Genomic DNA, 17,006 nt, shown 5'->3' on the forward strand with positions numbered 1-17,006 from the left:
TCTGTGCTGTCTTCCTTAAGGGATAAATTATTGCTGAGAAAACACTCAAGACATACAAATTTCGTTACGTTGGCTGAGACATCATTTCTATTAATGGAGCAGTTCGTTCGATGCAGGACTCATTATATGCAGATTTTTACAGTAATATCTCACCAGTTATCAGCTTTTCATTTCCTTCAGAAAAAACTCCTTGCCAGTATAACTCAGCCTCAGGAAGCACAAGAAGTGTAGAATTAAATCCCCACTTGTGGTCCTGCTGCAGCCCTTTGACTTGCCCCCACCTGGAGCCCTGTGCAGGCTCTGCTCTGCAGGCAGCCTCCTGCTGCTCATCCCTCCAGCCTGAGGGGAGTGGTACCCCAGCCTTTCCCATATTCTGTCCTGTCTGCAGGTGTGGGGCACTGCTCCATGCGCTTGCTTCAAGTTATATGGCAACAACTGTCTCCTTTCTGTGATTCTGTCAGCTTGCTGTAGGAACCCACCTCAGCAGGGGCTTAGGCTCCGTGACTTCTCGAGGTCTCTTCCAACTACTACAGTTCCATGATTCTTTCAGAGTCAAAGAAATGGACGTTTCTAACCCTGCTCAAGTAGATCAGCCACTCTTATGGAAGAGGACTGGAGCCACGCTGACCTGGTACAAGAAGGTTTGCCCTCCGCATTCCAGACTCTCACACCAGGCACCTGACCATGCCTCACGCCAGTGGAGATGTGACGAGTCCTGGCTCTTTGTTCCAGAACCAGATGGGTGAGCAGGGTCAGGCACATGGGATAAACTCAGGAGCTGAGCACTTCCTTGCTCGTGCCTGACCGTGTGTGGCAATCATCCCTTGGGGAAGAGCATTCTCAGCCCCATTAGAAACCAGTCGCTAAAAGAACTGATGCTGTAGCGATGGGCATTACTGCCTGTGACTAGCATGAGCAAAATGGACACAGTAGGGAGCCTGTACATGCAGCAGTTTCATAGAAATGCAGAAGACAGCAGTAGACAGAGGGGTGGCTGCCGCAAAGCAGCAAAACAGCACGGATGTTCCAGCCTTGGCCATCCCAACCTGCACACCAGGACCAACTCACTGCCAGGGCTGGTGACACAGGGAGTTCAGGCCCGTGGGTATTGCTACAGCGATTCTATGATCCACTCAGAATTTGGCAATTTGTTTCTCCTCAAAAGAAGGGAAAAGATACCAGCTTAACAACTAGGATACAGTTTCCTTTCTTTTTTCATCATTTCCTAACCAGAAGTAGCATTCAGGTTTTGCATTCCCCCTCCCTCCCTGCAGCCTCAGCTCAGGCTCAGCAGGCAGGCTCACAGCAGACCCATCCTGACTGCCCCAAGCCATGCCAGCTGCAACAGTGGAAGCAAGAATGCTATCAGCCTTTTGCATGCAAACTGCAGGATATTAACTTTTGTTCAAGCGAAGATTAGTTTTGACAACATGAAAAACACCCCATTCCTCCAGTATCACGTTCTTCTCATCAAGCAATTCCACCTCTCATTTATTCTCCTGAGTGCACAGAAACATCTGTGTATCACTCTGTTTTGCTGGCCTATCCCACTATTCCTCTAACTGTAAGTCCCAGGGACACACTTCTGTCAGCATAACTCACATGAATGCCAGGAAATATTGAGGGATAAAATAAGGATGATTTCAGGAATCTAGAAAGCCCCACAAGCAGTGAGGCTGCAGTATCAGAGCTGCTTCCTCAGCCCGAGATTTGCAGCACTCCATCTTGGCTCTCGCAGACGAGCCTTGAAGAGTGAGTCAGCTTTCCTGGTAATTACGGAGAGGTTGTGTTCCTGTAAGCAAAGCCAATCTCCGCAGAAATACACATGCTTTAATGCTGAAATACATTTGGAAACTATTATTATTGTTCCACCAAACAATAGATCCCTCGAGAAGCAAAACAACATTTTCTATTTACACATCTGTACAAAGTGCTGTTTGGAGAAGGAAAGGCTGATTTGCTCGGTACACAGGAGATTCGGTTAGTGCTCTTACTAACCCAGGTTGTACCTCACTGGGGATTAATTTGTGCTATAAGGAAAAAGCAGGATTTGGCCTTTCATCAGGGTAAGAGCTGGAGCTGTCTCTCCTCTCACCGTAAGTCTCCATCAGCAGCCGCATTGACCCTCTCCAGACCTTTGTGCTCTCATTTCGTATTGCTTCTCGGTAGCAGAGAATCTGCGCCAAGAAAAGGTGGAAGCGACAGCCACAGAGCGGGAGGGCAGCACTGCTGCAGCAGCCCTCTCCCAGCTGCCAATGGACGGGCAGAGCACTGCCCAGATGGGCCACCTCTGTGCCACTGCAGTGCAGGATGGGGTCACAATTCCAGTTTGTGAGAGCTGCTGGGACCTGCTCTTCCCCCTCTTCCCACGCTGTGCTGGGAGCGCCACCACTGGGAGCACTGTTACCGAGCTTCTGGGAAATAACTCCTGCTGAAGCTCCAGCGCGTGTTTTGCCTGTGCTACATAGGTCACAGTACGAAACACAGGATACAATAGAACTACTTGGGATGCGTAGCAGAAGTACAAAAAGAAACTCAGCAAGAACCTCACATGTTGAATTTATAACACCTTCAGAGTATTTCAAGCACACATATAGGTCCAAAAAATCTCCAAGATCCACCTTAACTCAAGCTTGATCTAAGGCTGTTCCCCCATTTGATTTTAGTTTAACCCCAAAGAAGTCTAAAAAGAGACACAGCATGGCTAGGAAGTACCTGACAAGAAACCCAAGAGAAGCCTTCCCATGGCACATCTTCATGTCCTCCCAGCACCCACTGAGCCCTGCAGGCCCCAGCCTGCCACCCCTCCATACCAGATCTCCTTGTACCACCACACAAGACACCTACCTGCTCCAACAGCCACCCCCAGCCTTTTTTGGCCTCCTGGAGAGCAGCAGTTGATGTTGCACAGCTGGTCACACCAGGTGCCCTGCACTGTGCTCAGTGGAGCAGCTGGGAGTGCACCCAGGAGGGGAATCTGCTGGGGGCTGCTGGCTGTCACTGCCCTCCTGTGCTGGTTGTGTTCTGTCTGCAGGCTGTGGAGCAAGCTGGCTGCTCCCTGGATATGTAAGGGCAGGTACAGGGCTCAGGTTGTCACCATGCACGTGTGTTCCTGGGCTGGAGAAAGCATCCTTTGTTTGGAAGTTGCCCCAGTGCTTCAGATTAAAAGCCTGCAAAGTAATCTAGCCATTCTAGTTCTGTTTTAATTCAGTTTTGATTTAGAGACTTGGTTTAGTGGGCATGATGGTGATGGGTCAGCAGTTGGACTTGATGATCTTAGTGGTCTTTTCCAACCATAATGATTCTAATTCAGTTTTATTACAAGTCCTTTTAAAACACAGAGTAGCATCACTTGTTTTGTGATGTAAGTTGTATTTCAGAAGTACTTTCTTTGGCTCTTTCTTGTGAGCAGACCTACATGAGCTCCTTGATGCCCTTATCGCTATGTCAGAGTGTAGCTGTAAGGAAACACCTCTGTCAAGAGCTGCTCCTCCAATGGCTCCGAGTTACGACAGCTGAGTAACAGCTGTGCTGTTCATCAAGGTGTGTATATGAAATTATTTCACAGAAATTCTTTGGGTAACTGAGTAGTTTCAGAGTATTGTGTATAACGGTATTCAACTTTCAAGCCAGATTTTAAAAGCACTGTGTTCCTATATATCCTGTCTTTTTTTTTTTTTAATATTTATGTCTTTTCTTTTGCATTTTCTGTTTGAATTATTGTTGTGAGTGAGATATGATTTACATTTAGTGTAGCTGAGAACAACAAAGTGCGACTTAATGTTATACAAGGCTAATCTTTCCTCATAGAAACATAACTCCAAGGAATTGTGAGCATTCCCTGGTCTAATATGATCCAGAAGAGCAGATTGCTTTATTTGAGCTCATCTCAGGTAGGAATTTACTGTGGATGACAATCCCTGAGCTGAGATACGCTTGAAGCATGTTTATAATGATATCATAATGATCATGAAATGATGGTTGAGGAGTAGATGACACTATGTTGACTGTGATTTATTTTCTCTGGAATAGTATGACTTGAACAATATGAAAATCCATAAAGAGGTTGACCTCTTTATCTGTCCTTTATGTTAGTACGTGCTGAAAAAATAGATATCTAAAGAGATTAAACCCACCCGCTTTTATTTCAAACAGATTTTGTAATATGTAAGGGAAATCCTATTGCTTTGGGAGTGCCAGATAAATAAATTTAAAGGAGGGGGAGGCAGAGACTGTCATTATACTGAGATGCACTCTCAAGAAGAGCCCTGGAGTCAGTGAGGGAGGTGGAAGGTGGCTCCAGCAGAAGACAATTAGCGTGTTAATTATGCACGCAGAGAGCAGGGAGCTCCCTGCACCCATCCCAGCCCTGCCCCAACACCAGACGCTGTGCTCTCTTCTTCTAAGCTTTCATATCACAGCATCTCTTACAGCTAAACAAGAACTGACTTTTCCTGTGTGTAAATGGAGAACCGAAAACAAGACAGACTTCTGCCAGGTTTCTCTTATTCAGACATGGATGGGGAAATATTGCAAAAGGAGAAGGGGAGAAGTTCATGCCCGAGGGGGCTTTCAGCAATGTCTATAACAAACAATACATATTTTAAAGCATGAGAAAGCATCAAAATACAGTTACATCCATAAACAGGACACCTCACAAGCCTCACCCACGAGGAAACTGCTGTTGTTACCATCAATACAAGTATTTTAAAAGCTGCAGTGCTTCTGTAAGCAGAATGTAAAGGGATGCAGTTGATTTTAGGGCAGCATAACAGAAAGCCAGAGGTGCAGCCCTACACACTGCCCTATTGCCCAGCTGGAGCTCACCTCCTCTGAGCAGGTTTTGGAGAAGCATTAAGTCCTGGACATGCGTACTTTTCTGCTGTTCCCAAAACTCAGATTTTGTTCATGCCTCTAAATGGCTAGGAATTCACCCAAATGTGCAGCCCAACCCAGAACAAAGGAGGCAAAAAGGGTAACAGGAAGCAGGGCCATAGATGTGGATGTGGAACGGAAAATGTGGGACAAGTTACATTTTCCATTAAAAATGAATGGGAGACTCATGAGTTCCTCTCAGATGGCCATGGATCTGCGGATTGATGAGCTTTGTGTTTGTCACAATACAAGCACTGACAATGAGACGTACTGATGGTATGGCATTAGCACACAATAGCAGCCCGTGTCAGCATTGTGTTACAAACCAGCAGCAGTGCCTTCATTGTCTCTCTCCCCTTTGTTACTGGAGTTGTCCCTTTGTTTTTGCTCTGTTCCCAGACTTTCGCTCATTTAGGTTAATGATATCACGCTATGATACTATAAAGCTGGAGATGTTTTAGTGTCAACCAATCATTTTTCAAGGGCTTCCTTTTCCTGTAAATTAGCTTGTTAGATTTGCAGAGCAGCCCTGTACACGCATGCCTAAAAGCGGAAAAGAGAAGGGCTGCTGGGGGCACGGTGAACGACTGAGCATCACCAAGCACAGACCCATGAGCTCAGCTCCACCTTCACGTACCCACACCCAGAGCTAAGGGCAAGAACCCAGGTGGTTCCCTGCTGTGGGAAGTCATATCATATATCACAGAATCATAGAATGGCCTGGGTCACAAAGGCCCACAGCGCTCATCAGTTCCAACCCCCTGCTGTGTGCAGGTCACCAACCAGCAGCCCAGGCTGCCCAGAGCCACATCCAGCCTGGCCTTGAATGCCTGCAGGGATGGGGCATCCACAGCCTCCTTGGGCAACCTGTTCCAGTGCCTCACCACCTCTGGCGGAAAAACTTCCTCCTAATATCTAAGTCCCCATGCCCCCCACAGGTCTGCCTTGGTGTGGTAATTCCTTTTGGATGCTGAGCCAAAAGGTAACAACACCCAAAACCAATGTTTTATTCCATTGGGGGGGGGGGGAGGGGGTTAATTTCAGTTGCATTTTCTGAATTGCAGTCATTGCCATTAGATGTGAGCATGAAGCAGTGCTGCTGGGCTGGGCAGTGCCAGAGCATGCACATCAAAGCCTGAGGGCTCCTCTGTGGGGATCTCCAACCTGAGGGGGTGTGGGGTTGGGCACAGCTCTGGGCACACAGGAACCCGGGGTGTCTCAGCCTCAGCCATGCTGTCATTTCAGAAGAACGTATAAATAAGAAACAAAAACCTACAACCCTCTCCTTGTGGAGTTACAGTTTTTTAATTGAGGATATTTTTTGCCTGTGTAATTAATGCAATTTTGTATGGAATTGATATGTTTTTAGCAAACCCAAATATTTCAGCTAATGCATTTTTCGTCATGTCAAAAGCCCTTTGTTCATTGAAAAAGCACTTAATGGAAATATTTTAATCAGAGCTTGAAAATATCAGATGTCTCCAATGAAAGGTCAGGCCTTCGGAGCAGAACGGGGAGCAAATGGCTCAGGAGGGTTAATTAGCAGCGAAAGACTAAACAAAAGCCGGGAGTCTGAACGAGAGTCTCTGAAGGAGAAGAGGCACTTAAGGTACATTAATGAATTTAGAAAAACAGGGTGGACTTTTTCTGTAATAAAACCGCCATGCACTGAGATGCAGCCCTAGCTCCTGCAAAATGACGCTTCTTGCGGACACGGAGGTGCGTTGTTACACCGCGTGTTCTGAGGGGCTCCTGGAGATGTGGCAAGAGTTGAGAATTTGGGATCCCCACCACTTCAGGGCCCAACCAGCCAGAGCTATCCAATGGTTCTGTGAACTTTTCTAAGACCATGCGAGGCTGTGCTCAGTGCTGTGTCTGTCGGGCAGCGGGGGCTGATGTTGGGCTTCACAGAGTCATGGAATCACAGCATGGCTCATCCGGTTCCAACCCCCTGCTGTGTGCAGGGCGTCCAACCACCAGACCTGGCTGCCCAGAGCCACATCCAGCCTGGCCTTGAATGCCTCCAGCGATGGGGCATCCTTCAGGTGGGAACAAACCTGATGTCCCAGCTCTTTCATCCTGCACGTCCAATTAACCTTTATTTACACACTTGTTTGATTGGCAGCGCTGGTCCTGGTGCTAGTGGCTGGAGTTCAGAAACTGTACTAGGAAATCATGCTCCGTTAATACATCATTAGGCACTTTAAATGGGTTCCAATGATGTATGCCTTGGGAAGGAGATAATTCAGCAGTTGTTAGTTACTGACAGAATACAGAATTGGAGTTTATTGCATAAGCCTTAATGTCAGCAAAATGAAGGAGCCTGCGACTGATCACAAAGCTGTGCTGCATGTGGGCTCACTGCCCCCCAGGTGGGAGGAAGGGTGAGGGCAGCGGCGGTGCTCATGTGCAGGAGCACCAAAATGTGGTTATACACAAACCTGAGTGCAGACAAAGCAGCAATCTGGTACGTGTGTGCTGTGTGTCTGTGCAGTGAGCCCCCCTGTGCTGTCTGAGTGGCATCTCTCAGAGGAGAAGGGTACTGCTCATGTTACTTTTCTTTAATGAGCATTCGGGCTCTTCCAGCCTTTACCAGCTTCCCCAGTTCATGGGGAGCTTTCACTGTGTTTCTATATCCATACATAATTTAGGCAGCAAAAGGGTGGGTGTGCTCCACATGATGTAACATATGCTTACAGCATCTCAATGGCTGGGACATGGAGAACCCTGACCAGAGATGCTCTATATTTCCATTCCACACTTTTATGAACTCAGCAGAGATTTCACTTCCCACGTTTCTTCTCCCTTTTATTCTCCTTCCAGAAAGCAGACAGGACAAATAAAATGTGGCCATTCTGCTTTAATACCGGCGTGCTGGCTGCTCATTTGTGAGATGGGAAATGCACAGAAACTTCCGTGTGAACGGGTGGGCACTGGTATGGCTGAGCTCTCCAGGAAGAAGTACACAATGCTCTGCTGTGTGCAGGTGGTTCCTTCCAAGGGGGGGGTTGGCAGGGGGTGATGCACTGCTGGAGGAGGCTGCTGAGTGCCACAGCAGGCAGTGCGATGGCAGCATGGCAGTGCCTTGCCATGGCACCATGGGCACCAGCCTTGGAGAGGTGACAGGGAAAAGGTGCTGCACTGTACACATGGAAAAAACACAGAGGAGAAAATGAAGTGGAGGCAAAGAAAGAGAAAATGGATGGAACAGAAAGCCAATATGGATGGATGAAGTGGAAATCTGACAGCTATTCTGTCTGCTAAAAAAACGGAGTATTTCCACCTCTGGCCTTTACAGCAAGCTGTCCTCCTCAGCCTCTGGGCAGCCTGGGAGTGAGGCTGCTCCTTGTCCTGCTGCTCTCTGAGTAACAGCAGAGCCACAGCAAGCAGAGCTAATCTCAGTGGCTGTAGAGTCCCTAGGTAGGCTATGGAAAACCAGAAGCTCCTTTCTTCCTTCCCTCACAGTGAGAACTTCACTGTGTCATCAGAAGAATGAGCAAACCAAGCAGGATAGCAGAATGAGGAGGAAGAGTGAGGAAGGAGAGGTGGGAGCCCACCAGGCAGCTGGAAGAAGGCAAACATAGAGGCAAAGGGGAAAGCACCTATTTGGAGCTGCTCAGTTATTTCCCCACTTCAGGAGCAGGGCCCGCTCCAATTAGCTGCCAAAGTGATTCATAGAAACATTGTTGCAGCTATTCGGATACACAACGCAAGCCCGGCATCAGTTGTCCCTACTGCCAACTTTCTGGTTTGCCGGTCTGCTTTTAATCCTACCAGTGACTTGTTACACTGTTCACCCAGAGCACTGCTGGAAGCTCACCCCTGCGCAGCCTGGCCCTGCCTCCCCCTGCACCCTCCCTCCTCCTCCCAGCCCCTGGTTCACCAAGGTGATCAGTATCAATATTCATGGCCTAATTCTAAACCCCAGGAAGGCTCCAGGAAGTGTTGGTAATGTAATTCCAGGTAGGAAATGGGGATGAGTAAGAACACACACTCTCCTGAGACATTTCTAATCTTCTCAAGCAAATAAACAAATGAACTCCAGATGCAAAAAAATAAATAAAAAACTCTCACATTCAAATTAAAACCTTCAGGTCTAACTATGGAGCTGTCTGTGCAGGGAAATGTTCTGCTGTGGCAGTGATGGGGACGGTCCCCTGTGCTGGGTGCAGGTTGGGGTGGCAGCAGGGCAGGGCAGGGGCTCCCCCAGGTATGGCACTGCTGCACTGCCCCACAGCCTCTGGCAGCACCGTGTCCTTTCTGCCCCGGTCCATCACTCATCAGCAGTTTGTGCAGGTTGGTCTTTGGATTCCTGCACTCTTCTTTTATTCCTCATGGTTAATGAGGCACAAAGAGCTATGCAATAAAGGCTCATCAAAGCTTCCATCTATCTATGTTTAACTGTCTTTGTTACACATTAGTAATGAATGTCCTAAACCTTCCTGTACGTGGGTACATTTCTCCTCATTATTTCACGTTGTTTTCTCCTGACATTCATCCATGTCCTCTTCTCAGCTCCTCTGTGCACTCTGCTAAAGGCAGTGGGTGAGCTCTGCTGGGCTGGGACCTTCACCTTCACCCAGTGGTTCCCTAGGGGTGAGTATGGACTGTGAGGTGCCACTTCCCCATGCCTCAGCCTTTATGTGAATCCTACACTAGGATGGAAGGATGGGGCCTGGTGAGCTGCTCCTTTCTGATGGCTCTGTGTACAGAATGGAGCTTCCTGTGGATCTGAGCAGCTGAGCCCAAAGCCAGCACTGGGCAGGGTCCTGTGAGCAGTCCTCACAGGAGAGCCTGAGTTGGAAGGGACTCAAAGGCCATCTAGTTCCAACTCCGTGCCATGGGCAAGCTTGCTGACCACTCCAGCAGGCCCAGGGCCTGTCCAGCCCCGCCCTGAGCACCTCCAGGAATGGGACATGTGTCCCACATAACACACCTGCTGCATGGCAAATACCTGCTTACATTAAAGACCTGAGACCTGCCCCACGTGACACACCTGTTCAGTGTGACACACCTGCTCAATGTGACACACCTGCTCAGTGTGATACACCTGTTCAGTGTGACACACCTGCTCAATGTGACACACCTGTTCAGTGTGACACACCTGCTCAGTGTGACACACCTGCTCAATGTGACACACCTGCTCAGTGTGACACACCTGCTCAATGTGACACACCTGCTCAGTGTGACACACCTGCTCAATGTGACACACCTGCTCAATGTGACACACCTGCTCAGTGTGACACACCTGCTCAATGTGACACACCTGTTCAGTGTGACACACCTGTTCAGTGTGACACACCTGCTCAATGTGACACACCTGTTCAGTGTGACACACCTGCTCAGTGTGACGCACCTGCTCAATGTGACACATCTGCTCAATGTGACACACCTGTTCAGTGTGACACACCTGCTCAATGTGACACACCTGCTCAATGTGACACACCTGTTCAGTGTGACACACCTGCTCAATGTGACACACCTGCTCAATGTGACACACCTGTTCAGTGTGACACACCTGCTCAATGTGACACACCTGCTCAATGTGACACACCTGTTCAGTGTGACGCACCTGCTCAATGTGACACACCTGTTCAGTGTGACACACCTGCTCAATGTGACACACCTGCTCAGTGTGACACACCTGCTCAATGTGACACACCTGTTCAGTGTGACACACCTGCTCAATGTGACACACCTGTTCAGTGTGACACACCTGCTCAATGTGACACACCTCCTCCCATGCACAGACACAGTAGTGACAGGTGCTGCAGAAGAGCATCAGCAGGAAGGCAGATGAGAAAAGAGCCATGCAACCATCATTCCTCTGCTCCTCTCCTTCAGCACGGCAGTGCCCAGCTCTCCAGATGGGAGAGAGGGAGGGATGGAGGGAGAGAAGCTGCATGGAAGAGCAGAGCCAGAAGTGGGAACACCGGCTCTTCTGAAAAGCTTCTCTTCAAATTTAGCAAAATAATAAAAATGCATAAGTAAGCAGGAAACATAAACAGAGCAAATAATTAGTTAATTACAACCTGCTTTAGCAGAACATTTTTAATTATTCAAATAATTAGTGAGATTAAATTCAAAACAAAACCTCACAAACTCAACCTGAACTTGTCCTTGAAGCTCTCGCGTGTCTCAGCAGAATGCATGTACTGCTGGCACTCTCAGTGGCACAAGAGTTCATAAATTCTTTTTTTTCACTTTTCATTTTGTCTGACATTCCTAAATACTTGCAGTGCTTCTGATTTAGAACTGACATACATCCGTGAGTTTCTATATCAAGAAACACTTTCCACCCTTTTTCATCAGGTGAATTCTTTTATTTGCGCACTGCACTCTTCGTAGAGCTCCTTCCTGCTCGAGCATCTGTTGGCCTCAGCATTCCCAGATACCACGACGCTGTCTCCTCAGCAGGTATTTTTTTAGTATTTCCTCAGTGTGTATCATACATTAGGACCAGCATCTCAGCTGCCTCCTCTGCCGGACATGTGGGTGTGCTCAGCTGCACACCTCAGTGCACCCCACATCACGGATAGGCCATTTAGTACTCAGATTTATACAAATAAGTTAAATCCCTTAATACTGAGGCTTATTCTGGAGTGTTCCTTTTTTGATTCAGAGCTAATTAAAGTCAGAGGAAAAACACAGAATTACTTTGGAAAGCTCGAGATCGGGCCAGCACACAGTGTGCTCCCTTTTCCCCCAGGAGTTTCAAATGCGTTTGCTTATAAACTGCCTCTGCAGTTACATAACTCTGTTCTCCCTGAGCTTTCAGAGCTCATTAGGAATGATAAAATGGAGCAGAAAAGTGAGGATGATTGCAGGCGCTCCTCCAGCCCTGGTGCTGGCATCAGCTCGTGGTGCTGCAGCCCAGGTTTGGAGCACCAGTGCTGTCAAGGAGCCAGTTCCCATCCGTCTGCTGGATTGTGGAAGAGTTCGGTGCAATTCTTCTCTCAGAAATAACACCATCAACATTTTACTGCTAAAGTTAACCTTGGAAGTGATATTTGAGACCACTGTTGCGTTTCTGTGCTGCTATTTGGAAATCAAAAAAGCAGATCCATCATAGGTGGGCTGGCCACAGAAACCCTCTGATGCTTGGATTTGCCGTGCTGGAGGTGATCCATACAGAACAGCTCCATAATTATTGTTTCTTGGAAATGTATTTCAGCAGCAAAGTCTCAATCAAGACAGAAGATTGTGAGCAGAGAGTATGTAAAGCAAAGAAGATCTTCTCGTAGGAGAAAGAGCAAGCATTCAAGAAAATAATAGCAAAAACCTGAAATAGAGTGTTGGTCTGTCTGTGCATCCAACTTCTTCATCCTTTTGATCCTTCTTGCCCAAACAACCTTCAGCTTCTCCATACCCCCAGCTGGCCTTCGCTTCACCTTTCCCTTTGCTCTGTTTCCATTGCTGTGAAGAGCTCCCATCACAACTCTCTCTGCAGGGCATCGTGTTGGCATGAGCTACAGCTGGGTTAATCCTGTGCCCAAAGGCTGAGTTCCTACAGTCCCAGCAATCCTGCCCTGGGGACAGTGGCAGCCAGCCTGGGCTGAGCCAGTCCCATGCCCGCTGGGTGTCTGCTGCTAGGCCTGGTTAATTGGGTACATAATGAGTCTGATCTTGTTCTTAGTGGAGTCAATGGTAGGTCTGGGACCAGCATGTCATGCTTCTTTTGCTGTTTTAATTTACACTGATACTTTGCTTCATTTAAAGGCGGCTCCTTACTTCAAATGACTCTCGATCAAAGGGTGAGTCATCAGTGCTGGTATAGCCGCATACATAAGCAGGCACATATTTCTTCATTATCTGCTTTGGGGAGCTCCTTGCATAAAGATCTCTGTGTTGAGTAACTGCAGAGAGCTGTTCTCATCGCTTCCCAAAGAATTCCATCTCTGCCGGCAGAGACCCATGGCTGCCTGTGTAGGGGAAGGAGTTATAATATTAAAAAATGCCACTGCCAAAAATGTAGCAGAGATGAATAAGTTGAATAACTAAAAAAAATGCTGCTGCTGAAAATACAGCAAAGATGAATAATTGAAAGGATTTATAGTCTTATTACGGAAACTCTACGTTACGCGCACACATGCAGAGAATGGTCACACTGACCGTAAATAACTCCCGGCTGTGTTGCCTTATCTGTGCAGGTGGGAGAGAATACGAGATAATAAATGTGTTTGTAATGCCGTTGCAGTCTTATCAGCTGAATGAACCTTGAGATGGGAAGTTTCTGACTGGGGTCAGCCCCTGCAAGGTGACGGCTCTTTGCTGGGAGCAGATAGAGACCAGATACGCCTCAGGATCAGGATTTTCTGTTCAAAATCTGTTCACATGTCCATGGAGGCGTTTTCCTTCTGGCTGCATCCACAATCACCTCATATCTTAAAGGGATCGCATATTGGAGGGATTACATGCATGCACGGAGCACTGGCTCTTGTGCTGGTTAGGCTGTAATGTCAGTGCCAGCCCCACTCTCTCATTGCCAGTGGCTTCATCCAAGCCAGCTCTGCACTCAGGCTGGTTTGAAATAGAGGGGGGAAGAAGCAGACCAAAGGACAGGAAAAGAAAGAACAGCTCAGGATATGGTGGTAGGATTTAAAAATGCCTCTTGTCTGCCACATTTCTCTCCCTTCTGTGTGCAGAACCATGTGCAGCACGTTCTGCTGCGAAGCACAAGCAGAGCACACATGAGCCCATGGCACAGCATGCTGTCCCAAAGGGTGGATGTGTTCCTGAGCCACAGGAAATTCCTCCAGCCCCTCCTGCCCACCCCTGCAGTGCCCACGCGCCTTCTAAGGCAAGAAGGGATGAGTCAGAAATCATTCCATTCATTGCCCAAGAAATTAAATCTGTTGACTCACACAACTAAAGCTGTAATTTCACAAACGCGACAGGATTTCCATATTGCTAGATAAGTTGTGCCACATCCTAAATCATTAGACAATAGTATAACTGGAGTGTGTGGATGTTCCTCAAACTTCTTCCAAAGCCTCTAGCACAAAAATAAGCAAACACTCAAAACCCAACCGAGGAGGCTGTGGGTTAACAGCAGGGACAGACAGGCAGGAGGAGACAGATCCTGAGGCTGCATCCGGGCAGGAGGTGAGCTGAGCCAGGTGAGGCGGGATTGTCTGCTGCCTGGAAGCTCATGTTCTGGGTGCGTGCTCCTCTCTCTCACCTTTTGCATAAAATGAACCCTCCCCATGTGCAGGTAGCCAGCTTCTCAGTGATAAACTTCTCCAACCTGTCAGAAAAGCAAAGCCAATGACAGATCCTGAACAGATGTGTTCTGGTCTTTCCCAGCACAAGCTAATTTCTAAGGAGATATGCCTGAATGCGTTCTTTAAAATGCCCACAGCTGCTAGCTGCAGGCTTTGTGCTGCTGCGTGCCGGGGCGGCTGGCTGCAAACCTGCAGTGCCAGGTTGGTGCTGCACCAAGAGAGGGGGTCCGAGGGGAGGAAGGCCGTGCTGGGGACGGAGCTCTGCTGCTGCTGCTGCCAGGCTGCAGAAAAGGCACTCCACTCCACCAGTGCTTTCTCAGCACCGCTCAGAAGTGCTGTCGAGGAGAATTCCTTTTTCCCTTGTTCATTTATTACAAAATGTGCCACCTAAAATCTTAAAGCTCAGTACCGCAAATTTCATTCCACGCAACACTCCCTTCTTGTCATGAGTGCAAAACACAGAAGACACAAAAAGAGGGATGGGACACCGAGCATTTACCTGGAAATGGATGGGAAAGCCACAGCCCGGTTCCCGAGGTTCCGTGCACTGCACTGCACTGCCTGCAGCTGGAGGGGGCCTGGTGCTGGCAGCACCGCACGGAGCCCAACACAGCTGCAGGAGGCAATGAGAGCTGTGCTGAGAGCAGCTGGGAGGTGTTGCACATGCTGGGTGCAGACCTGAACCCAGCTTGAAGTCAAGTGCCCTGCAGGCAGCAGCTATGGGATTACAGTGCGGCATTAATCCAATGCGTGCAGACGGAGAAATGAACTCCATTCCCCTGTCCGCACGGATGGGTCTCATCCCACAGACGGTGCTCTCCTGGTGTTGGTGTACGGTGGATAACAGCCACGAGAAATGTTCGTCCTCACAGTATGCCCTGCTGCCTGGCACAGGGAGTCCAAGATTAAGATCAAGAGAATATCAAACGATGAATAATTTAGTCACTAAATTTAGCATCTTGTTCTGTGGAGGCCCTTTGGAAGGAGACGTGCATTCCCTGATATTTATCCCATGCACAAATGTAAATTGAGGAAATCTTCTCAAAATATTCAGTCGTTGGCTTGGTCATGAACAGCCAAAATGAATACTGCTCAGCTAAGTGAAAGAGCTCGCAGAGGTATGAGGGCACTCCTCATACAAACGCTTCAGAAAGAAGTATTGGGGACTGCCCACAGTTCATCAGCCTTAGCAAGGAGTGGTGCCCACTGTGCTGCCTTTGGAGAGCTGGGCAAGGAGACCTGGAGTTGGCAATTACTCCTCTCCGTTTCTCTTCCTTTATTTGTATCTATGCACGCATTGTTGAAGAACAATACCTGCACGCGTGCGTTTATTTCCCACCCAGACAATGAGGAATGTAAGAGTGTCTCCTTCATTTCAGTTCTAAGGGAATAACTGTAACAGGGAAAGTGATAAACGAAGCACAGAGACACAGATCTGCAAAGTGCTCAGTAACGCAGGAAGCAGCGAAGGCCAAAACCCTGCGTGTGTGCAAACGTGTGCCTTGTGAGTGTGCTGATGTCTGCACATGTACAGGTGCTCGTGTCTCTGTGCCTGGCTGTGTGTGTGCACACGTGCTCGTGTGACAGTGTGTACAAGCCCTGTGTGTGCCTGGGGACCTGCAGTGACCGCTGCCCACAGTCCAGTCGGAGCCCCCCCACTGCAGAAGGGCTCCCTCCAAACCACAGACATCTCTCCTTGTGACTGCGGAGTGTGAGCTTACAATCTAACACAAAGACTTCCGTTTGCCTAACTGCCTCTAAACAGGTCTTAAGAACATATTTGTCCAAACTTTGTTCAGATAAACCTAATTTTAGCAGACGGAATAAACATGGATTATGAACGGTTCATAGAGCAAACTCATTAGAAAAATCCCAATGCCTGTTGCAGGAATTTGTATTTTATCTTGTTTGAGCTATTGGAAAAGCTCTCGCAGAGATGGCTCCCCAGGCAGGAGCTCTGCCGCTCCCGCACTTTGCTGCTCACCCCGAGGGGCACACACCAGTGCTCTGCACACAGCTCTGGGTGCACTACGCTCTCTTGTTTTTATCTTTGTCATGGTATTATAAATTGGGAGGGAGAGATTTGATTGAGTTTTCTCGTGTCTCATAATCTTTCCCTTTTCATTAATCTGTTTGGTATTCGCAAGTCTACGAGGAACGAAGGTCAGAGAGGCCAGAGCGAGCCTCTCCAGCATGTTCTGTGTTACCTCCATACAGACACCACAGCTCACACTCATTCCTTTGCACCTCCGAAGATTTGAGATCCCCCATTCCAAAAGCAGAACTCACACCAAATGAGGAAACTGCCTGATTCCATCTGCTGTTACCAGGAGCAGTTGGGCATAAGGGCTTCCATCACCATTCCTCCTGCACCCAGCTTCCTCACCGCTGTGCTCATGGTAAGCTTTGGAGATTGCAACCTGCTCCTTTGTGTGAAAACAACAGTGTGCCATCAGAGTTTCAGAAATTCAACATGAAATTGATTAAGTGGTGTAAGTAACGTGGCATTTTAGAATATTAGAAAAATATTAGAAAAGAAAATTAAAGCATTACAGGATTAGGAGTTATCTGTTTTACTTGAAGTTTGCTATAATTTAATTAAAATTAACAGTTTCACACTGATTAGTGGCAGAGCCATTCATCCAACCACGTTGTGTTTCTCCCGGTAGCGGTGTGCTTTTTGCAGCCAGGCTGAGCTCTCTGACAGGGGTTTCTCAGTCTATGTGGGGGTACCCTCCATTCACACCCTCGCTGATGTGTCCCAGCCTTTCTCCTGTATAGCTCACCTCTGACTCTGAGTTCCACCATCACTGAGCTTTGCCCTGTGTGAAGCACGGACCTTATGGTTCACTTTGCTCTTCTTTACTATTGCTATATACTGATGTTTTGTTTGCGTGGAAAATTCAG

The sequence above is a fragment of the Meleagris gallopavo genome, chromosome 10 (assembly GCF_905368555.1).
Source record: "Meleagris gallopavo chromosome 10, MGAL_WU_HG_1.1, whole genome shotgun sequence".
NCBI lineage: Eukaryota > Metazoa > Chordata > Aves > Galliformes > Phasianidae > Meleagris > Meleagris gallopavo.